General features: G+C 37.6%; 1 long non-coding RNA gene across 1 annotated transcript in view; it reads left to right on the top strand.

The window, feature by feature from the left end:
• Window positions 1-18,614, top strand: part of LOC145292108 (uncharacterized) — a 163,646-nt gene that overhangs the window by 78,662 nt on the left and 66,370 nt on the right. Inside the window, exon 2 of the long non-coding RNA XR_013869553.1 lies at window positions 666-763. This is a non-coding gene — a long non-coding RNA (uncharacterized LOC145292108). The remainder of the gene's footprint in view (window positions 1-665; window positions 764-18,614) is intronic.

Here is an 18,614-nt window from a genome sequence, read left to right as displayed (position 1 = left end):
GTTAGATATAATTAGATTTATAGTCTCTTGGTAAGTCCATTATTTTTTAAATAGTTATGTCAGTTAACCCGATAATAATTTGCATCATGCATCAAAATATGAAACGAATGGTTGTGGAGACTCGTTCTTGCACACTGACTGAAGGAGAAGATCATTAAACAGATTACCATAAAAAAAAACACCAATTATTTTTATTTTGAATCTTGAAAGGACATTATTCACAGCCAAAATCTGACACATCGGTTCCCATCAGATCACCAAAGTTAAGCAACATTGAGCCTGGTCAGTACTAAATGGGGGATACCAGGTGCTGTATGTGCTCTCTGCATTGTTTTCCAGTCGACCTGAATTTCTCCTTGTCACTAGAATCAGGCAGTGCCGATTAAGGAAAGGTATGGTTGGGGATTGTGCAAACCTTACTTCACAAGTACACATGAGGACATTCTTACAGGTGTGTATCCATTGTCTTTCGAGACTGAATGGAGGCCAACGTAAGAAACATTATGACACATAAACACATGCATTATCTGGTCTGATAATTTTATTATATTTTATATTTGTCATTATATTAAAGAAAAGTTTAAATCTTTTTCTAGGGAGGAAAATTCTTTGACTGTTAAAGTTTTATTTATTGTAGATTTTACCAAGAATTAATTATTTTTCAGGATGCAGCATAAGGCTTTCACCTCAACAATCTTCAATCAACATTGCAGCCATTTGTTTGTGGCTACAAAAATGATGAAACACGGCTGCATATTAATTTGTAAGTATATGTGTTGATATTTGTTTTGTGTTAATTAATGACTCATCACTTATCAAGGTCAAAAGCCATTCTATGATGAAGGTTAAGCTTAATACAATTACTGTTTATTTAAAATCCTGTTATGCTAAAGTGCAAAATAGCATTTTTGCTGTTCTGTTACTCTGAAGAATGAAATAACATTATTTTAGTCACTTGTCTTATTTGTTGTTTGCTTTCTTCCTTCCTTTAAACATTTGAATAGTTTCAGTCTTTGGTGCTATCCAGTTTTTAGACTGTGCTATTTTTAGATCAAATTTTCAAGTTAAATCTAATTTTTATCGTATCTTTTGGTTATTAAATTGTTAGGTGAAAGTACAGAATAGTTAAAAAGCTCACCCTCGCCATGTTAGGAATGGCTTTCTAAATAATATTATTTCAGCATGGTTTATAAACTGCACAATAACCTATTTTTTAGTTACTAACTTTTGTGTGGCAGGATAAAATATATATACAGTTGAACCCAGGGATATGGCATTTAAAATTAGTAACAAAATACAGTACAGTATATAATACACATGTATATTATCAAATAACATTTATAAATAACACTGTAAAGTGGGGCAAATATCATAACCAGGAGCCGGAAAAACATTGTATTCCACATCATAATCTGAAACAACGTATCATAGGGTCACTGTATCTCCGGATTCTGCTGTATATATATATATATATATATATATATATATATATATATATACATATACACACATCTCACTTCTTTCTCTTTGTCATGACATCTTGGCTGTTCCTGGGTTCCAGGTGGTCACTTGGTACCTGCTTGCAAAAATGGTTGCCATCCTGATGAAGACCGTAGATGTTGAAGAGTCTTGTTCCATCTAATTATCACTCATTCCATATTGTTTAGATCATAAGTGTAATCGCTCAGTATTGGTCATCAAAGTTGTATCACTGAAGAACATGGGTCATTTTTAAGCAAGAAAAAATAATTTGACGGTTGCTCATTATTTGAACAAAAATAATTATTAGAATAAATATTATTTGAATAAATATTATTTGAACAAAAATAGTTATTAGAATAAATATTATAATACTGAGTTAGAAAAAAAATTATATAATTTTATTTTTTATTTAAGTGTTTTTGGATTGGCTTTTTAAGTTCTAAACGTTTTTAGTTGATGACAACAATCCTACATCCGAGGGAAGGCGCTATCTCAGAACGATGTAAACACCTCAGGTGAACAGAAGTGAATCCCTAACTTGTGTTTTTCCTTTTATGATATTGATAATCTCTGTGGTTCGCCCTCCTCCTCCCCTTATAGGAATTATAAATTAATAATCTTTTTTTTCTTTTTTGTTCTTTTCCAAATCAGACACAATTCTCAATTCGTATCCTTTCTCTTTCCCTTGTTTTTTTCTCAAATCTGCACTCTTAGACTTTAGAAAATACTTTTTAGACAACTTCGTCCATCGACTTGTCCACTGACTTTGGCAATTTCAGCTACAACAATCTCAGCTACAACAATCTCAGCTACAACAATCTCAGCTACAACAATCTCAGCCACAACAATCTCAGCCACAACAATCTCAGCCACAACAATCTCAGCCACAACAATCTCAGCTACAACAATCTCAGCTACAACAATCTCAGCTACAACAATCTCAGCTACAACAATCTCAGCTACAACAATCTCAGCTACAACAATCTCAGCCACAACAATCTCAGCCACAACAATCTCAGCCACAACAATCTCAGCTACAACAATCTCAGCTACAACAATCTCAGCCACAACAATCTCAGCCACAACAATCTCATCTACAACGATCTCAGCTACAACAATCTCAGCCACAACAATCTCAGCAGGGTCACAGGTTACACCTGTTATTTGCATATCTCTACTCTTGCGAACAATATTTTGCATTTCTCACTATATTTAATAAACGTGTAGATTTCTTTTTTCTTTTCAATCTGACAATATCGTCAGAGACCAGCAAGGTCACCTGGCATTGCCTCTGGCATGAATACTGATTTATTTTTCCTGATCTACATTAATGATCTTCCAAATCGCATCCTTACATCATTCGTAGACATTTTTGCTGACGACACTACCATCTATGGTAGCACATCTAAGACCGTAAACGACCAAGTTCTCTCCGATTCTCTCTCCTCTGATCTTGATCACGTTGTACAATGGGGAAAGGAGTGGCTGGTTACTTTTAATGCATCTAAAACCAAGCTTCTATCTTTACATCATCAACGTTCTGATCTCCATCTGGCATCAATTAAAATGAATGGCTCTCGTCTTGGGGAGGCCTCAAGTTTTGACAGGCTTCTGGGCTTGACCTTTACTCCTGATCTGAAATGGAATACGTACATCAAATTTGTTGCCAAGGCCGCTGAAAAAATGGTCGGATCCTTCTGATGCAATTCTCTATCTATATAAGAGCCAGATACGTCCAAGGATGAAATACTGTTGCCACATATGGGCAGGAACTGCTAGAAAAGACTTGTCCTGCCTTGATAGGGTTCAAAATAGACTTCGTGTCCTGGTGGGAGATGTCCTTTTCTCTTCGCTGCAACCTCTATCTCACAGAAGAGATGTTGCGAGTTTGTCTCTGCTTTATCGTTATTTTCATGGAAAGTGTTCGACAGAGCTTCAATCTATGGTCCCCCTCGCCAAACTTTCACAAGAAACACTCGACTAGCTGAAAACACTATCAATAATTCTCCCCACTCTTTATCTGTGCCTAAACCTAAACATAGATTCCATGAACAAAGCTTCTTTCTTAGAACTGCACGCCTGTGTAATTGTCTTCCGTTTTCCTGCTTTCCAGCTGTCTATAATATGGTCATCTTCAAGTTCAACGTGAACAAGTTTCTGATGAGCCGTTCCACAAATTTACCGAACTTCCATTACTATCGATTACTATATTGTCCTTTTTACTACTGTACACTCTTTAACCTTTATCCTTGAGTGGCCTATCGGCCTTGATAAGTGGTGACGCCTATGTAAAATATATATATATATATATATATATATATATATATATAAATGTTTGGAGGTACAAAATTTGTATAAAGCTTTAAATAAAATACATGTAAGGTTCTCTAGAGCTCTTTCGGCTATCATCTCGTCAGGAGGAAACTCAATAGCATAACAAAATAATATTATCTCTAATGGGGAACTATTGAATGTGCCAAAAGTACGGGGGCAAATTAAAATTAAATTTATTGTCGTTTAAAAACGATTAAAATATTGGCACAACGAGGGGAAGAAAAAAAAAAAAGCGGGAGAAAAAATTCAAAGTTTCCCAAAAAGAAACAATGCGTTCGCTGTTTCTTTTTGCCGGCACAAAGAAGGTTTACACACCGCGATAGACAGACTCCAAAAATTTTTTAATGGTTTCCGGAGTCCGCTCTATGTAGTACCTCGAACCATTCTATTTTATATCTATCAGCACAGCATGGATTGTCAACCAAATTCTGACCAATAGCAGAGTCCAAGGCTGCAGAAGGAGGGAGACTACCAGATCCCATCCTCCCTTGTCTGATTTTAGATGGAACGTGCTGGTTTATACGAGTCAAAAGATGCAAGGATGTTCACCCTTATCTGCTGGTTATGTTGGGCCATATACACAACTAATTTTCTTTATTATAGAGCAGAGGATTTTTTATGAGAAAAGAAAAATTAATCAATTAAGTAAGCAAAGGCAATTTTATCAGAAAGACCACAGCTCACTTTAATAACTTTATTATATAAAGATAGAGAAAACTGATAGGAATGTGAGCAGACATCTTTGATTTTGATATTCATAATCTGACTGATTTCTTTGGCCTTATTTTACATTCTAAAATCTTTATCAATTTGTAAAATCGTAAATCTAATTTTGGTATTAATGTGGCATTTTTTTTTTTTTTCGTTTCATGGGAAAAGAACCATGCGATGGGTAGATGGCACTATTAGGAGATTATCGATGGAAAAGAGCCTTCAGTGATCCTATAATGAACAGATAATGATACTCGAACAGCTGTTTGGTTATATAAGAAAACAACATTTCACACATAAATATGTAATATTCCTTAACAGATAAATCGACAAATGAAGGAGAAATATTGACAGATAGACTAAAAAAAAAGACGCACCCACAATTACAAAAGCTAAAAAAATAATATAGTTTTATTCATGTTTCAGGTATATGTAAAAATCATCATCATCATCATCATCATAATATTTGATTTAATTTCGTTTCTGAATTTTTGAGATGAGGATTGGTTATTCGAATTATTTGGATTCTTTAGACTACTGTTCTCACCGTGAGCGTCATTTTCACAATGTTTCGATTGATGTAATCTCCGACCTTCTTAAGATATATATTGTCGAACTCAGCAATGTTTTTGTTAAACTGAACACTTTATTTACTTCATGAGTAGAATGCCATCGTTCCATCAGCCATGACTGGTTATTTGTAAGTGTTGATGGTTCAATTCTCAGTGTGGGTGACCAAAAATACAATTGTAAATTACTTAAGACCTCTATCCAGTCATGGCTGATGGAACGAGAACATGCTACCCCCATAAAGTAAATAAAAGGTTATATTCAAAATTCTGTCTTGATCCCCGAATTCGATAGAAAAATTCCTGAGTTCGACAAGATACACCTGAAGAAGGTCGGAGGTTACATCAACCAAAACATTGTGAAAATAACACTCAAGATGAGAACAGTAGTCTGAAGAATCCAAATAATACGAATTTGATTTAATGTCCATTTTATAAGATGACATGTGTTGGATGGCTTTAAAACTTGACTTCCAAAGTAATTTATCTGGCCAGATCCTTATTTAATATTTCTTTTCCTCCTTTTATCACTTTTTCCCATGTTTTCTTTGGCAATCCATTGTGAACTGAACTTTCTTCCTCTCTGTATCATTCATTGCAAGATTCTCTTTGCATGTCCTGATGATCGTATGACATGGCCGTACAACTTCAGGTTTCTCTTCATCACAACGGACAGTAGATCTTCATGTGCTTATCTGAGTTTATTCTTCATTTACTCATTTGTAATGTGGTCCGAACATGTTGAAGATCTTTCAGAAGCATCTCATCTCTATGGCCTTCAGATCCACAATTAGTGACCACAACTGACACGCATTCTGAAAGATATACACACACATGCACATATTACCTGCAGTGTTGCAGAATCTATATACTACTAAAAAACTATTGTGTTTTTGGAGTTTGTTAACAAGTCTCCCCAATGGTTTACTTTGACTTGCGCAACTGCCATTGCTCAAAGGCAGCATGCATACCGCAGATTTAACCGACATAAGTCCAGTTCAAACAAACAGAAGTATATAGAAGCTAGAAGTAACGTTAAGAAAGAAATAACGACAGCTAAGAGAGAATTTACTGAAACCAGTAAAAAACGCATCAGAGCACAAAAATTAGGAAATCGTGACTTCTGAAAAATCTACAACAGTGTAGTAAATAATGGGCAATCAACAATTCCCCCGCTAACCAACAATCACGAGGTTGTTTGCTCAGCAACCGACAAGGCTAATATGCTTGCCAGCCAGTTTGCCTCGAACTCCACACTGGACCCTACCAACCACTCTCTGCCTGACTTTCCTTTGTGGACAGACGTCACGCTAGACGATTTAAAAATCACCCCTCCTCAGGTACACGCTATCATAAAAAACCTTGACACTCCAAAAGTATGTGGACCTGATCTCATCCCAGCTGTGCTATTAAAAAAGTGCTCAGCCGAAGTAGCCCCAGTTCTCTTCAAACTCTACAACAAATGCCTTAATGAATCATGCTTTCCTGGCTGTTGGAAAACTGCTTCTGTGGTACCAATATTCAAGAATTCTGGCGACAGAATTGACCCATCAAATTATCGCCCCATTAGCCTCCTCCCACTTTTCGCCAAAATATTTGAGACCATAATTAACCATGCTCTAGTCCGGCACCTTACAGATGCTAAACTTCTGATTGACAAACAATATGGATTTAAACATGCCCGTTCCACAGCTGACATCCTCACTGTAATCTCTGAACGTATATACCATTCACTGGACAAAGCAGGGGAGGGCAGAGCGGTTGCTCTAGATATATCTAAGGCTTTTGACAGGGTATGGCACAAGGGTCTCCTCAGGAAAATTAAATCATATGGTATCACTGGTAGAATACTTAACATAATTAAATTCTTCTTAGATAAGAGAAAAATCCAGGTTGTCCTTGACGGTCATACGTCTAAACAGTGTGATACAAATACGGGAGTGCCTCAGGGGTCTATCCTTGGACCTCTATTGTTCCTAATATTTATTAATGACCTCCCCGACAAAACTGCCTCTGAGATGGGTATATATGCTGATGACACTACACTCTATAACAGCCATGACAGGAAAACAAATGAACACACTTCTAAAGAAATGGCAAAAACACTAGAGGATGACCTCCAATCTGTAGTGGAATGGGGACATAAATGGATGGTCGCATTCAATGCTGCCAATACTAAACTGGTTTCCTTCAATAATTACAAGAAACCTTCTCTGGCACCAATAGCAATGGCCAGTGACTCCCTATCTGAGAGTACATCTTTCAAACTGCTTGGCCTAACGTTCACAGGAAACATGAGTTGGAACAATTATATTGAAAACATTGCCAGGGCCGCTGCGAAAAAGGTAGGCTCTCTTTACCGTGCTAGAAAACTACTGACACCTGAAAGTGTCCTGTACCTCTATAAGGCCACCACTCGCCCATGTATGGAGTATTGTTGTCACATTTGGGCTGGTGCATCTGCTACTAGTCTCTCGCTCCTGGACAAGGTTCAAAAAAGAGTCGCCAATCTGATAGGCCCTGAACTGTCATCTAAGCTTCAGCCTCTGTCCCATCGACGAGATGTTGCATCCCTCTGCCTGTTCTACAAGTATTTTAATGGTGAATGCTCTGACGAACTGCAGACACTTGTGCCCCCACGACAAACCCGACAGGCAGCTAAATCCTACCCCCACACAGTAGAGATCCCTAGATGTAAAAGATCTTTCTACTCCAGTAGTTTCTTCCCCAGAACCGCTAGACTCTGGAATTCCATTCCAAGTTCCTGCTTCCCCAACTGTACTGACATGCAGAAGTTCAAGTGCAACGTGAACTGACATCTTGCTGCCCAAATCCCAACATAGTGCCCCAGTTGTTGCTGCCCCTGATAGTAGCCCCCTGCACCAAAGTGGCAATGCGCCTTGTTTGGGGTGAAAATGTAATAAAAAAAAAGGTAGAATACACATTACTAAGTCTAAATGATTTCTTTTTAACTGGATATATGTTTTATAAATTTAAAGAAATAAAGAATAACATAATAACATGCTGAAAACTTGCATTCTTTTTTTTTTTTTTTATTAAATGATTTTTTATGCAATCCATAAAAATGTATTCAGCATTAATTTAAAATGAATTATTTTTGCTTAAAAACAATTTCCAATGTTTTATCTACAATAAAAACAATGCACAAATATATTCATCATAGTTACTTACTTTTTTATGCATTTTTTTCCCCAAAATTCGACAAATATTTTTCTTCAAATTGGCTAGAAAGCAGAAGCAAAGGTGGAAATTCACATACTAAGCTACTATAAAAACACAAGGAACGGTTATAAATTAGTATATAGTAGGAACATACAGATCAAATTAAATATATTATCAGATAAACTCCAAAAGTGTCCTTGTAAATTCATTAATTTACAACTATTCGTCCAATTTATTCTAAAAATATTCAACACTTGTACTATTGTAAGCTTAATGGTGTAACTTGTTCCAATAAATATATTCCTATGTTAGAAGAAATATTTAATTGTGTGGTAGATTTGGGTTTTAAAAGTTTTTTTTTTTTTTTTTTTTTTTTTTTTTTTTGACCAATAAATTACCAGTGTAAGGAAAAGTTCATTCAAATCCCCCAGCAATTTGATGTGACACAATGTCTGACACGAAGTTAGACTTTCACAAAAAGAAAACACTCTGAATGGAATAAAAAATAGCATTGGTCAAATGTGTTGGCATTCCCTTATAAGCGTGTCTCATAAACCTTTTACTTTCTAAGTGAGAGACAATGAAGAAGGGTAACCCCTTCATTACTAAATCTAAGACAATGGCAGAATTGTTAGAAAATGACCTCCAGACTATAGTGGAATGGGGACGCAAATGGATGGTAACATTTAATGCTAATAAAATTAAGCTGCTCTCCTTTAACAATTACAAGACGCCTCTTCAACCCCCTATATACATCACAAATAGTACCTTACCTGAGAATTCTACCAACAAACTCCTCGGCCTAATATTTGCAGGAATATGAACTGGAACAAATACATAGAAGACATTGCAAAGGCTGCTGCAAAGAAGATGGGTTCCCCCTATCAAGCTAGAAGACTACTCACGCCTGAGAGTATCCTATACCTTTACAAGGCCACCATTCGCCCATGCATGGAGTATTGTTGCCACATCTGGGCTGGTGCATCTACCACTAATCTCTCCCTCTTAGATAGTCCAAAAAAGAGTTGTCAATCTAATCGGTCCCACTTTATCAACTAAGCTCCAGCCCCTGTCTCATCACCGCAATGTTACATCACTGTGCCTGTTTTACAAATATTTTAATGGAATGTGTTCTGATGAACTTGTTTCACTTGTACCCCCTCGACGTACATATCCCCGACAAACCCGTTTAGCAATAAGATTTCACCCCTTTCACTGTTGATGTCCCTAAATCCCAGAAAGCTTTCTATTCTAATAGTTTCTTCCCTTGAACAGCTAGGGGTGAACCTGAGTAAAAAAAAAAAAAAAAAAAAAAATTACTGCTGAAGGAGGAAGTAATGTCTGAAAGGATGGCCTGCTGCGATCGATTGGGTAATCACTTTTAGACCAATTCAAACACTAACCCACCCAACCCAGATGCCAAATGTATGATGCTAAAAATGAACACAAGTATGATTTAAAAAAAAACAAGGCTGATAGCCATTAGTCGTGTGCTCTCGTGTAATGAATGAATGCATGAATGTAGGATTGACATGAAATTCTTAAAAATAAACTAAAATGACCAAAAAATGGGCTGAAATGACTTAAATAGATAAAAAGTAAATGACTTAGAATGAATTTAATTAACTTAAGGATGAATTGAATGACCTTAAGAATGACTTGAATGCTTAAAAAATAACTGGAATCCTTCAAAAAAACTTGAATCATCTGGAGAATGACTTGAATGGCTTTGAGACTGACTGGTTGTAAAGTGGGTGATCATTTTACATTAAATTAATACAAAAAAGTGATCCTCCACTTTATATCACAAAGTTACAAACATAAGTACAGCATGTAATAAGAACAGATACTACACTCTGAGATATTAAATCCTTTATTCATGTTAAAAATACAGTGAAAATCAACAATGAACAAAAAACTTAGGCACATGGCCAACTCAAAAGGGGGAATTGTGGGGGTCGCTGGTCATCCTTGTCACTCCAGAACTATATGAAATCAAAAGTTTCTCCCAGCTAGTATCTTCTTTCACCATAATACCGCATTCACCCTTTTGTACTGGGGGACGTCCTACTTAACTCCCAATTTTTAAAACATTTTTTATTGACGTGTAAAAACAAAAAGATGACAATAAAAATGGTACAATAATTCATTTATGTCCGGGGCAAGGAGGAAGAAAAAAAAAAAGGTGATTAGTAGGACCCTCCCAAACCCGTCTAGTTGATAGACTGCCCGTTCCACTAGGTTTGTAAAAGGAACCTCGCTTCTGTGGATCAGTCTCTAAGTGGGGATGCCCTCTAGATGGGAGTGAATGGAGAAAAGAAAATTTTGTGGGTAAGGAATGGGGGTTAGTTTGGTTTTCTTTCTCTCCAAGATGGGTAAAATTTAGAGGAGGGGGTGAAAAAAAAAATTGCAAGTAGGAGGGGGTGGGGACCTTGGAGGCTTCCTAATCGGGGAGGTATGGAACACACACTCAGCTAGCTGAGAGGCTACTTGTTTAATTTTACTTTACGGAACTGCACTTTCCACACCTAGGTGGGGAACATGTATTCAAATTTGGCTCCTTTTCGTACACACCGACTTGCAACATGTGTCCATCTTCTGTTAAATGCCGCATGATGCAGCCTTCTTCTATCACATCTGATCTTCACCCGTAGCTGGTGTTTAAAGAAAGTGATCAGATCCTGATCAGAAAAAGACAACAGCCCCCGGCAACCTTGCAGACGTGACGTCCAAATCACCATTCTCGCCACGGCCAGGATCGTAACATAGACCATTTGTCTTTCCCGGTCCCATGGCAGCCTCACGTTGTCCACGACATTGAATACGATAATTGGGCGAGGATGCTCAGGATAGATGCGAGCCGTCACCTCGCTGACATACAACCAGTACCGGCGGAGTTTGCGGCAATCAAAGAAAGCGTGATCAGTCGTTTCTACGGCCGTTGTCCCACAGGGGGACAATCAGGCGACTCCAAAAACCCGGAACTGCATTGTATGTTGTTGAGTGGAAGTACATTTCGGGCCAATCGCCAGGTCAGAGAGAACTCTAAATTGTTCAAATGACTCAAACCCAGTGCCCAGCTCCACGCGGAGCGGATCTCACTCTGCTGCCAACCCAAACGCGCGTATAGTGGATCGTCGGTGACCCTCTTCACTAGATCCCTGTGGAGTTCACTACGGGTTTTAGTGTGGCTCGGCACTCTTTCATGTAGGCAGATTCTCCCTGCAAAGGCTGTCGATAGAAGGATCGAGAACGAGGTCGGGGAAGGCAGCAGTAACCACGTGGTGCCACGGTTGGTCATCTTGCATATAGTGGCTCAGGAAGGCCAGACTTGAAGTGTCATTGAGACGCTGAGAGGTTGACATTCCCAAGCCTCCCTCACACGGATGTTGAATACAGACCTGTCTGCTCACCCAGTGTCTTCCTCTGTCCCAAAGAAGCAAGGACAAGAGTTCAATAAGAGCTGTTAGGTGTTGTGCAGGCAGGAGAAGTACAGCCAGTCAGTAAAGGATGAGAGGAAAAACGTAAGTGGCGCACGCCTCAGCTCTACCCTTTAAGGAAAGTTTCCTAGGAAGCCACAAATTGACTGCAGCCTCCACCTTTGACTGTATCTCCAACCAATTTTTGTCAAGCTGGAGATCACGTCCGAACCACACGCCGAGGATCTGAACCAGGCCATCCATCCAGCTGAGGGCGCCGGGAGGTTGACGTTGCCACTCCAGGCGCCCAACCGCAGTCCTACCGACTTGCTGCAGTTTATCTTGGTCCCTGTAATTCTTTCGTACCGAGCGAGTGCCTCCGACACGATCTCGATGTCTCTGAAGCTGAACACAAAGACCGTGACATCATCGGCGAACGCGGATACCTTGGCGGCTGAGCCACCGGGTATTGCAATTCCGTGCAGGGTCGAATTTGCCTCCCCACATCTCAGCTTGCGGAGCAGGGGCTCCAAATCCAGGACATAGAGCAGGGGCGACAGCAGACAACTCTGATGAACTGACGAAGAGATAACAAAGGGTTTTGAGCGCTTTCCGTTGACTTACATGACGGCTGTGGGCGGTCAATATATCACGGAGATCCACTTGCATAAGTCCGGTTTAAAACCGGCAGCCTTTAAGACAGATGCCAAGAAACGATGGTCCACTCTATCGAAAGCTTTTGACTGATCTAAGTTAAGCAGCGCGACTTCCGTGTCATCATCTATCCCTCCCTCTAGGATTGTGCATGTCAGGTGCAAGTTGTTCTGAATCGATCTCCCCTTCACAGCGTAGTTCTGTTCCGGTTCAACCAACTCGTCAATAACAACCTGCAGCCAATTCGACCGGACCTTGGCCAAAATCTTCAACTTCTTGGCCTTTTGGCCAAGAAAAGCTTAAAAAGCTAAGAACAGCATCTATTTACAACAGACCTTTGATCTTAACCAAAAAGGCCGAGCACAAAAGTGTTACGGACAGACCGACAAACAGACAGACCGACAGAGTGACTTATAGAGTCGCTTGCACGCAATTAAAAATGACATTAATTATTTCTAGTCTCAAATTGTCCCTTCTTCACATTCTTTTTAGTAAAGTAGTTAAATCAAGGATTCTAACCTATTTTTATGATTCAGATCTTTTATTTATTTTAGCCATATTTCTTTGTACACTTTCTAATTTGGTTTGTATGTAAAATAGATGAGCTTCTTTTCATTTTATATTTACCTACATGTCAGACATGCTTATAGATTGGCTCAAATCATTTAACTGGAGTCCAAGGCACAGTCATATTGATGCACCGGTTCATGATAACGTTATGCCTGGTCAGTACCAGATGAGTGACCAATTTGGGAATACAAGCGCTGTATGTAGGGAAACATTGACACCTTCCTGCAAGAGTTGCAAAAACCTAACATTGTCTCATAATAGAGATATACATGCGACTGGGGACCGCTTGTGAATTTCATACTCCAATGAAACTTCCTTCTCCAGAGGAAGCCGGTTAAATTCGCATTAGGATTAGTGAAGCAGTTTCATTTCATTTCTTACTAAAACTTTTCTCGCTAATTATTATTTAGTAGTAATTTTGGTCTTCACGTAACCGCCCTCCCCCCAGTCGTAAACCTCAATGACATATTTGCTAGGCCTGTATTATGGATTGCCTTGGCTCAAATGCATTCGTCTGTTCATGACTAATAATATGTCAGCCATTTTCATTTGTCGTCTTGTGTCATTTGATTTTTTTGTTTTTTGTTTTTTTTAAAGGAAATTCTTTTCTGTTGCAACTGTTCAAAGGAGATTAAGTGGTTTACGACAAGTGCAGGAAAATATGTGATAAGACTGAATAGTTCTGCGGGCAAGATTAAGTTAAGAAGCAGAGTAGGCATTACCTACCTCTGAAAGGGATAGTTTCTGCAGCCCACTGGAGCTTTTAGTTTTTTTTGTCTTGTTTTTTTTTTTTTTTTTTTTTTTTTTTTTTTACTAAAAACGTTATAAAAATTGTTGTAGTCGCTTTTAATAGTAAAAATATAGGTACTTGATGAGGAGTGTGGACCCATGCGCAAACGTTTGCTTTCCACAGTCCGCTCCCTTAGCAGACATGATGCGCAGCCGCAGAAGGGTTTCAGTGGCCTATTTAGCCATTGAATTACGTCAAGTACAAATTGGAATCAACAGCTAACTTATATCGGACTTATATCTAAACTAAATTTCTTTCACTTTTTTTGTGCGCTATTTTATTTCATTTCACAACTACATTTCTTTCATTTTTTTTTTTTTTTAATCGAGCGTGTTTTCTGTTTTGACTTTTTTTTTTCTTTGAGTAAATTTCATTTATACTTTTATTTTGTGCTTGTCTTTATTTTATTTTTTCATTTTAAATTTATTTTTATTTTGAAAACCTTCTGCGCATGTCTAAGGGAGCGGATCGTGGAGAGCAAACGTTTGCGCATGGGTCCACACTCCTCATCAAGTGCCAAAATATATTTAAAAAAAAAAAAAAAAAAAGAAAAGAATTTAAGTTTGGGTCAGGCAAAGACAAATACTATATTAAACTGGCCCAAAACGTGTATTAATCTGATTCAAACTTAAATTCCATCAAGCTTCTAATTGCTTCACATTTGAAAACCTGTATTTCTTATAAAATATATAAATTTATATATAATTTATTACTAGTCTAAGAAGAATGCAATGAATACCTGTAGGTTCTCAGTTCAATCTTAGAGAGGAATGGAGTAAAAGAATTGTGCTAAAAAGGGAAAAGAATAACTTCATTTTGTGTTTCAATCCCAAGTGCTCCTTTTTGAGAAGTTGGATTTCCCTTATATTAAAAAAAAATCCTACATCTAACTTTGCTCTTGTGGAGAGTCAGTTAAATGGGTTTAATAACTTTTTCATTTTTTTTTTTTCAAGAACTACTTGTCTTCTAAACACAATAGCATGGGGCTGCTTCTCATCTGACTACAACATAGTCGTTTTCAAGTCCAATGTTAACAAATTCTTGTTCAGCCATTCTCTTAAATAATCAAATTATGCTCAATCTCAACTATCGTTATCAATCATCATGTCTCACGTATCCATCTGAAAAACTCATTAGCTCTTATCCATGAGTGGTCTTTGGGCCTTGATAAAGTGACTCATTGGTACATAAAAACATAGGGTATAAAATGCTATTCCTCTCTCTCTCAGGAATGTATCTGCATATAAAATTAAAAAACATGTTTATTGCTGTTTGTTTTCTTCCCCATGAGAGCAAAATGTGACACAAGGTCGTTTTTAATGTAGGGGAAAACCAGCTCCTCAAAAAGGGGCACTCTTGAAGTAGTCAAAAATAAAAATTGCCTTAGTATAGAAGGGTTAACCCCTACATTGACTAAAGACAAATTAAGTGTAGCATCACAACAGATACTACACTCTGATCCCAATGAAAATGTTGCTTATAGTCATCAAGAAAGATATAAGATAGCGGTATGTCTTTACTTGCTGCCTCATCAAAAAAAGCTGAATTTCTTATAAAATTGCTTTAATGTAGGGGAAATGCAGCTTCCTCAAGAAAGGGACACTGGGGATTGGGTCAAAAATTAAAATTACTCCAGTTGATATGGATTTCTCCTCCTCTGAATCGGGGCAAAACAGATACAACACTTTGAATTGTTAATTCCTTAAAACGTATAAAATACAGTTTTAACAAATTTGACACAAGGTCATTTAAAGTATAGGGAATAGGGGATCGTTGGTCATCTTTGTTTATTCTACCTTTAACCAGACTCAACAGATACTACACTTTGAGCCTATAATATATATAATAATATAAAATAATCCACAATTTTTTTCTAATTCATTAGATAGAAATAATAATAATAATAATAATAATCACAGGAATGGCTGAGAAGATACAACAGATAACAATAATGAAAACGGCTGACATATTAAGAAAAACCTTGAATGCGGGAACTAACACTCATGAGCTGCAGGCACAAGCTGGACATATAGAAACTGCTACAGAAGTAAAACACAACGAAACCACACGGAATCAAGAAAACTGAAACTGTAAGTTACCACCCACCCACACACACACACACACACACACACACACACACACACACACACACACACATACACACACACACACACACAAAGTGTCAGTATCAACCAATACCACACCAAATGGCTGAGGAAAGTCAGGGAGGATGGAAAGACTAATGTGAGGAAGCATTAATCAGACCTCCACTGGATGAGTGTGAAGAGGATTGAGACCTTGGGGAATCTTATTGCCACGTAAATTCCAGTGAAGACCGATAGTTGCTGGTAATGAGAAATCAATGGCAAACGGCTGTTGTTCCAGGCAGCATTACAGGTTTGTCTCGAAGAGTAATTTTTGATGGCCCATGTTAAAACTCCTAGTTAGTAATAATAATAATAATTATGATAATAATAATACATTAGGGAAATAGTTGTTTTCATGCAGAAGAACCAGATCAGGCTGTCTGAAGATGCTGGTTTCAGACCTTAACTGCACCAAACATTGATGTTATTGTTTTATTTCCTTTCTCTTTGCAAAGTGTAATAATGTTCTGCAAAGTCAAAAACAAAAACATTTTCCTTCAACCAAACTAAACATCATAAATATATAAAGATGCAAAAGCATAAAATCTTTGACCAAAGTGACTGGATTTGGCATTAAATAATCCAAAAAGGGTTGCTATGGCATAAAACCAAACAACCAAACCAAATATCATAAATAAAAAAGACAGAAGAAAATATTAAAAACTTTAAATATTAAGAACTTTTTCCAAAATTACTGGATTTGGCATTAAATGACCTGAAAAAGGTTGATACGCCATAAAACAACCAAACCCATCAAATTTTATCCGGAAAAAGTGATTTTAAAATTTTATCAAATAATCCAAATTCCACTAAGTAACAGAAATTATTATTTTTTTATGTATTCATTATTTTCTTTTAAATTTTACATTTTTTTTTTATATTAAAAATTCAACACATTTTTGTAAATGTGACACAATCTTTCAAAATGGTGCACACAAGAATTTACTAAAAATGTATTTCTCATTCCTACATATTTGCAGAATGCAATTCTGAATTCAGATGCTTATGAAATGTCAGGTCAAGTAAATTCCCGGGCACACTGGGATGGGCGCTTGTGATTTAGGTCAGTGCCTGCTTCTGACCAATCAAAATGCTAGAAAATAAACTAAAAAGCCCAGACAGAGTAGACAAACCAGTTTCACTGCTTTCCCCACTTAGATACAACAAAAAAGTACAAAAACAATATCAAAGGCATAATTGTTGTCTGATCTCCCCTTCTCTCTCTCTCTCTCTCTCTGTCTCTCTCTCTGTCTTTCTCTCCCCTTCCAGCAGGTTTGATGTAAAGAAATGATCATCATACAATGCCCCTGACCCAAATTCTGTTTCTGCTTTGCTCAGTAGTGCAGAACAAGAGCAAACAAAATAAAGAATACAAATTTCTAAATTGCTCACAATATTCTACAAAAAATTACAGCAAATAAGCATTAAAAAGTTACTTTTCAATATTTCCATAATTATTATTGTTGTTTTTACACAAAACAAAAAGAGTAAACAAAACAAAAACTTAAATACTCTATTTATGTATCGGCGATAAACATTTATATCAATTTACTCTTGCGGAGAATAACCATAATGAGGTTGTTTGGTCATAGGGTGTAGTGATTTCTAGTGAACATTTTAAGAACTTCCTCCAGAGACGTTTTAGGATTTGAAGAGCAGAGAGATTTCAGATAGAGTTTCTAGAGAACGACAAAGAAAGACACAGACATTATCTCTCTTGCCACCTGTCAATTAGACACTTTGAGCACGGCTATCTTCACTTGAAGATATATAGCTTCAAAGAAAGGACTATCAGAAACCAACGCAAGGTCTGACATGAAACTTTTCTCATAAAAATTCATTTGTATGGTATTACTAGATAAATAGTTAATATAATCATATCCTTCATAATCAAAGGAAAGATACAGGTTTTCCTCGATGGTAGTACATCCAAACAACAGGACATTAATGTTGGTGCATCCCAGGAATCAATCCGTGGACATTTATTATTCCTGATCATCATAAATAATCTCCTTGATAATATTGTGTCTGGGTGAGGCTCCGTGTTTTGACAAGCTTCTGGGTTTGACCTTTACTCCTGATCTGAAATGGAACACGTACATCAAGTCTGTTGCCAAGGTCACTGGAAAGATGGTGGGATCCTTCTACCGCTCCAGAAGATATCTCACTACTGATGCAATTCTCTATCTATATAAAAGCCAGGTGCGTCCAGGGATGGAGTGCTGTTGCCATATCTGGGCAGGAGCTGCTAAAAACAGCCTATCCTGCCTTGACGGAGTGCAAAATAGACTTCGTGGCTTAGTGGGGGATGCCCTTTTCTCTACCCTGCAACCTCTCTCCCATAGAAGAGACGTTGCGAGCCTGTCCTTGTTTTATCGTTATTTCCATGGCAGGTGCTCGTCTGAACTCCAATCTCTGGTCCCCTCTCGCCAATCTTTCACGAGAAACACCCGTCTAGCTGAATCCACTGTGAAAAATTTCCCCCACTCTATATCTGTGCCTAAATCAAAACGCGGATTCCATGAACAAAGCTTCTTTCTTAGAACTGCACGCCTGTGGAACTCTGTTCCATCTGCCTGCTTCCCTCCGGACTACAATTTGGATGTCTTCAAGTCCAATGTTAACAAATTCCTAATGAACCGCCCCCTTAAGTAAACACTTCAGCAAATCTCCTCACTAACTTAATGTACTTGCAATAACCCTTATCCCTGAGTGGCTTCCGGGCCTTGATAAGTGGTGATCACTGTGTAAAAAA

The sequence above is a fragment of the Euprymna scolopes genome, chromosome 13 (assembly GCF_053919585.1).
Source record: "Euprymna scolopes isolate OS-2025 chromosome 13, ASM5391958v1, whole genome shotgun sequence".
In the NCBI taxonomy this organism is placed as follows: Eukaryota; Metazoa; Mollusca; class Cephalopoda; order Sepiida; family Sepiolidae; genus Euprymna; species Euprymna scolopes.
Note: the sequence above shows the minus strand (reverse complement) of the source record. Positions and strands in the feature narration are given on the sequence as shown.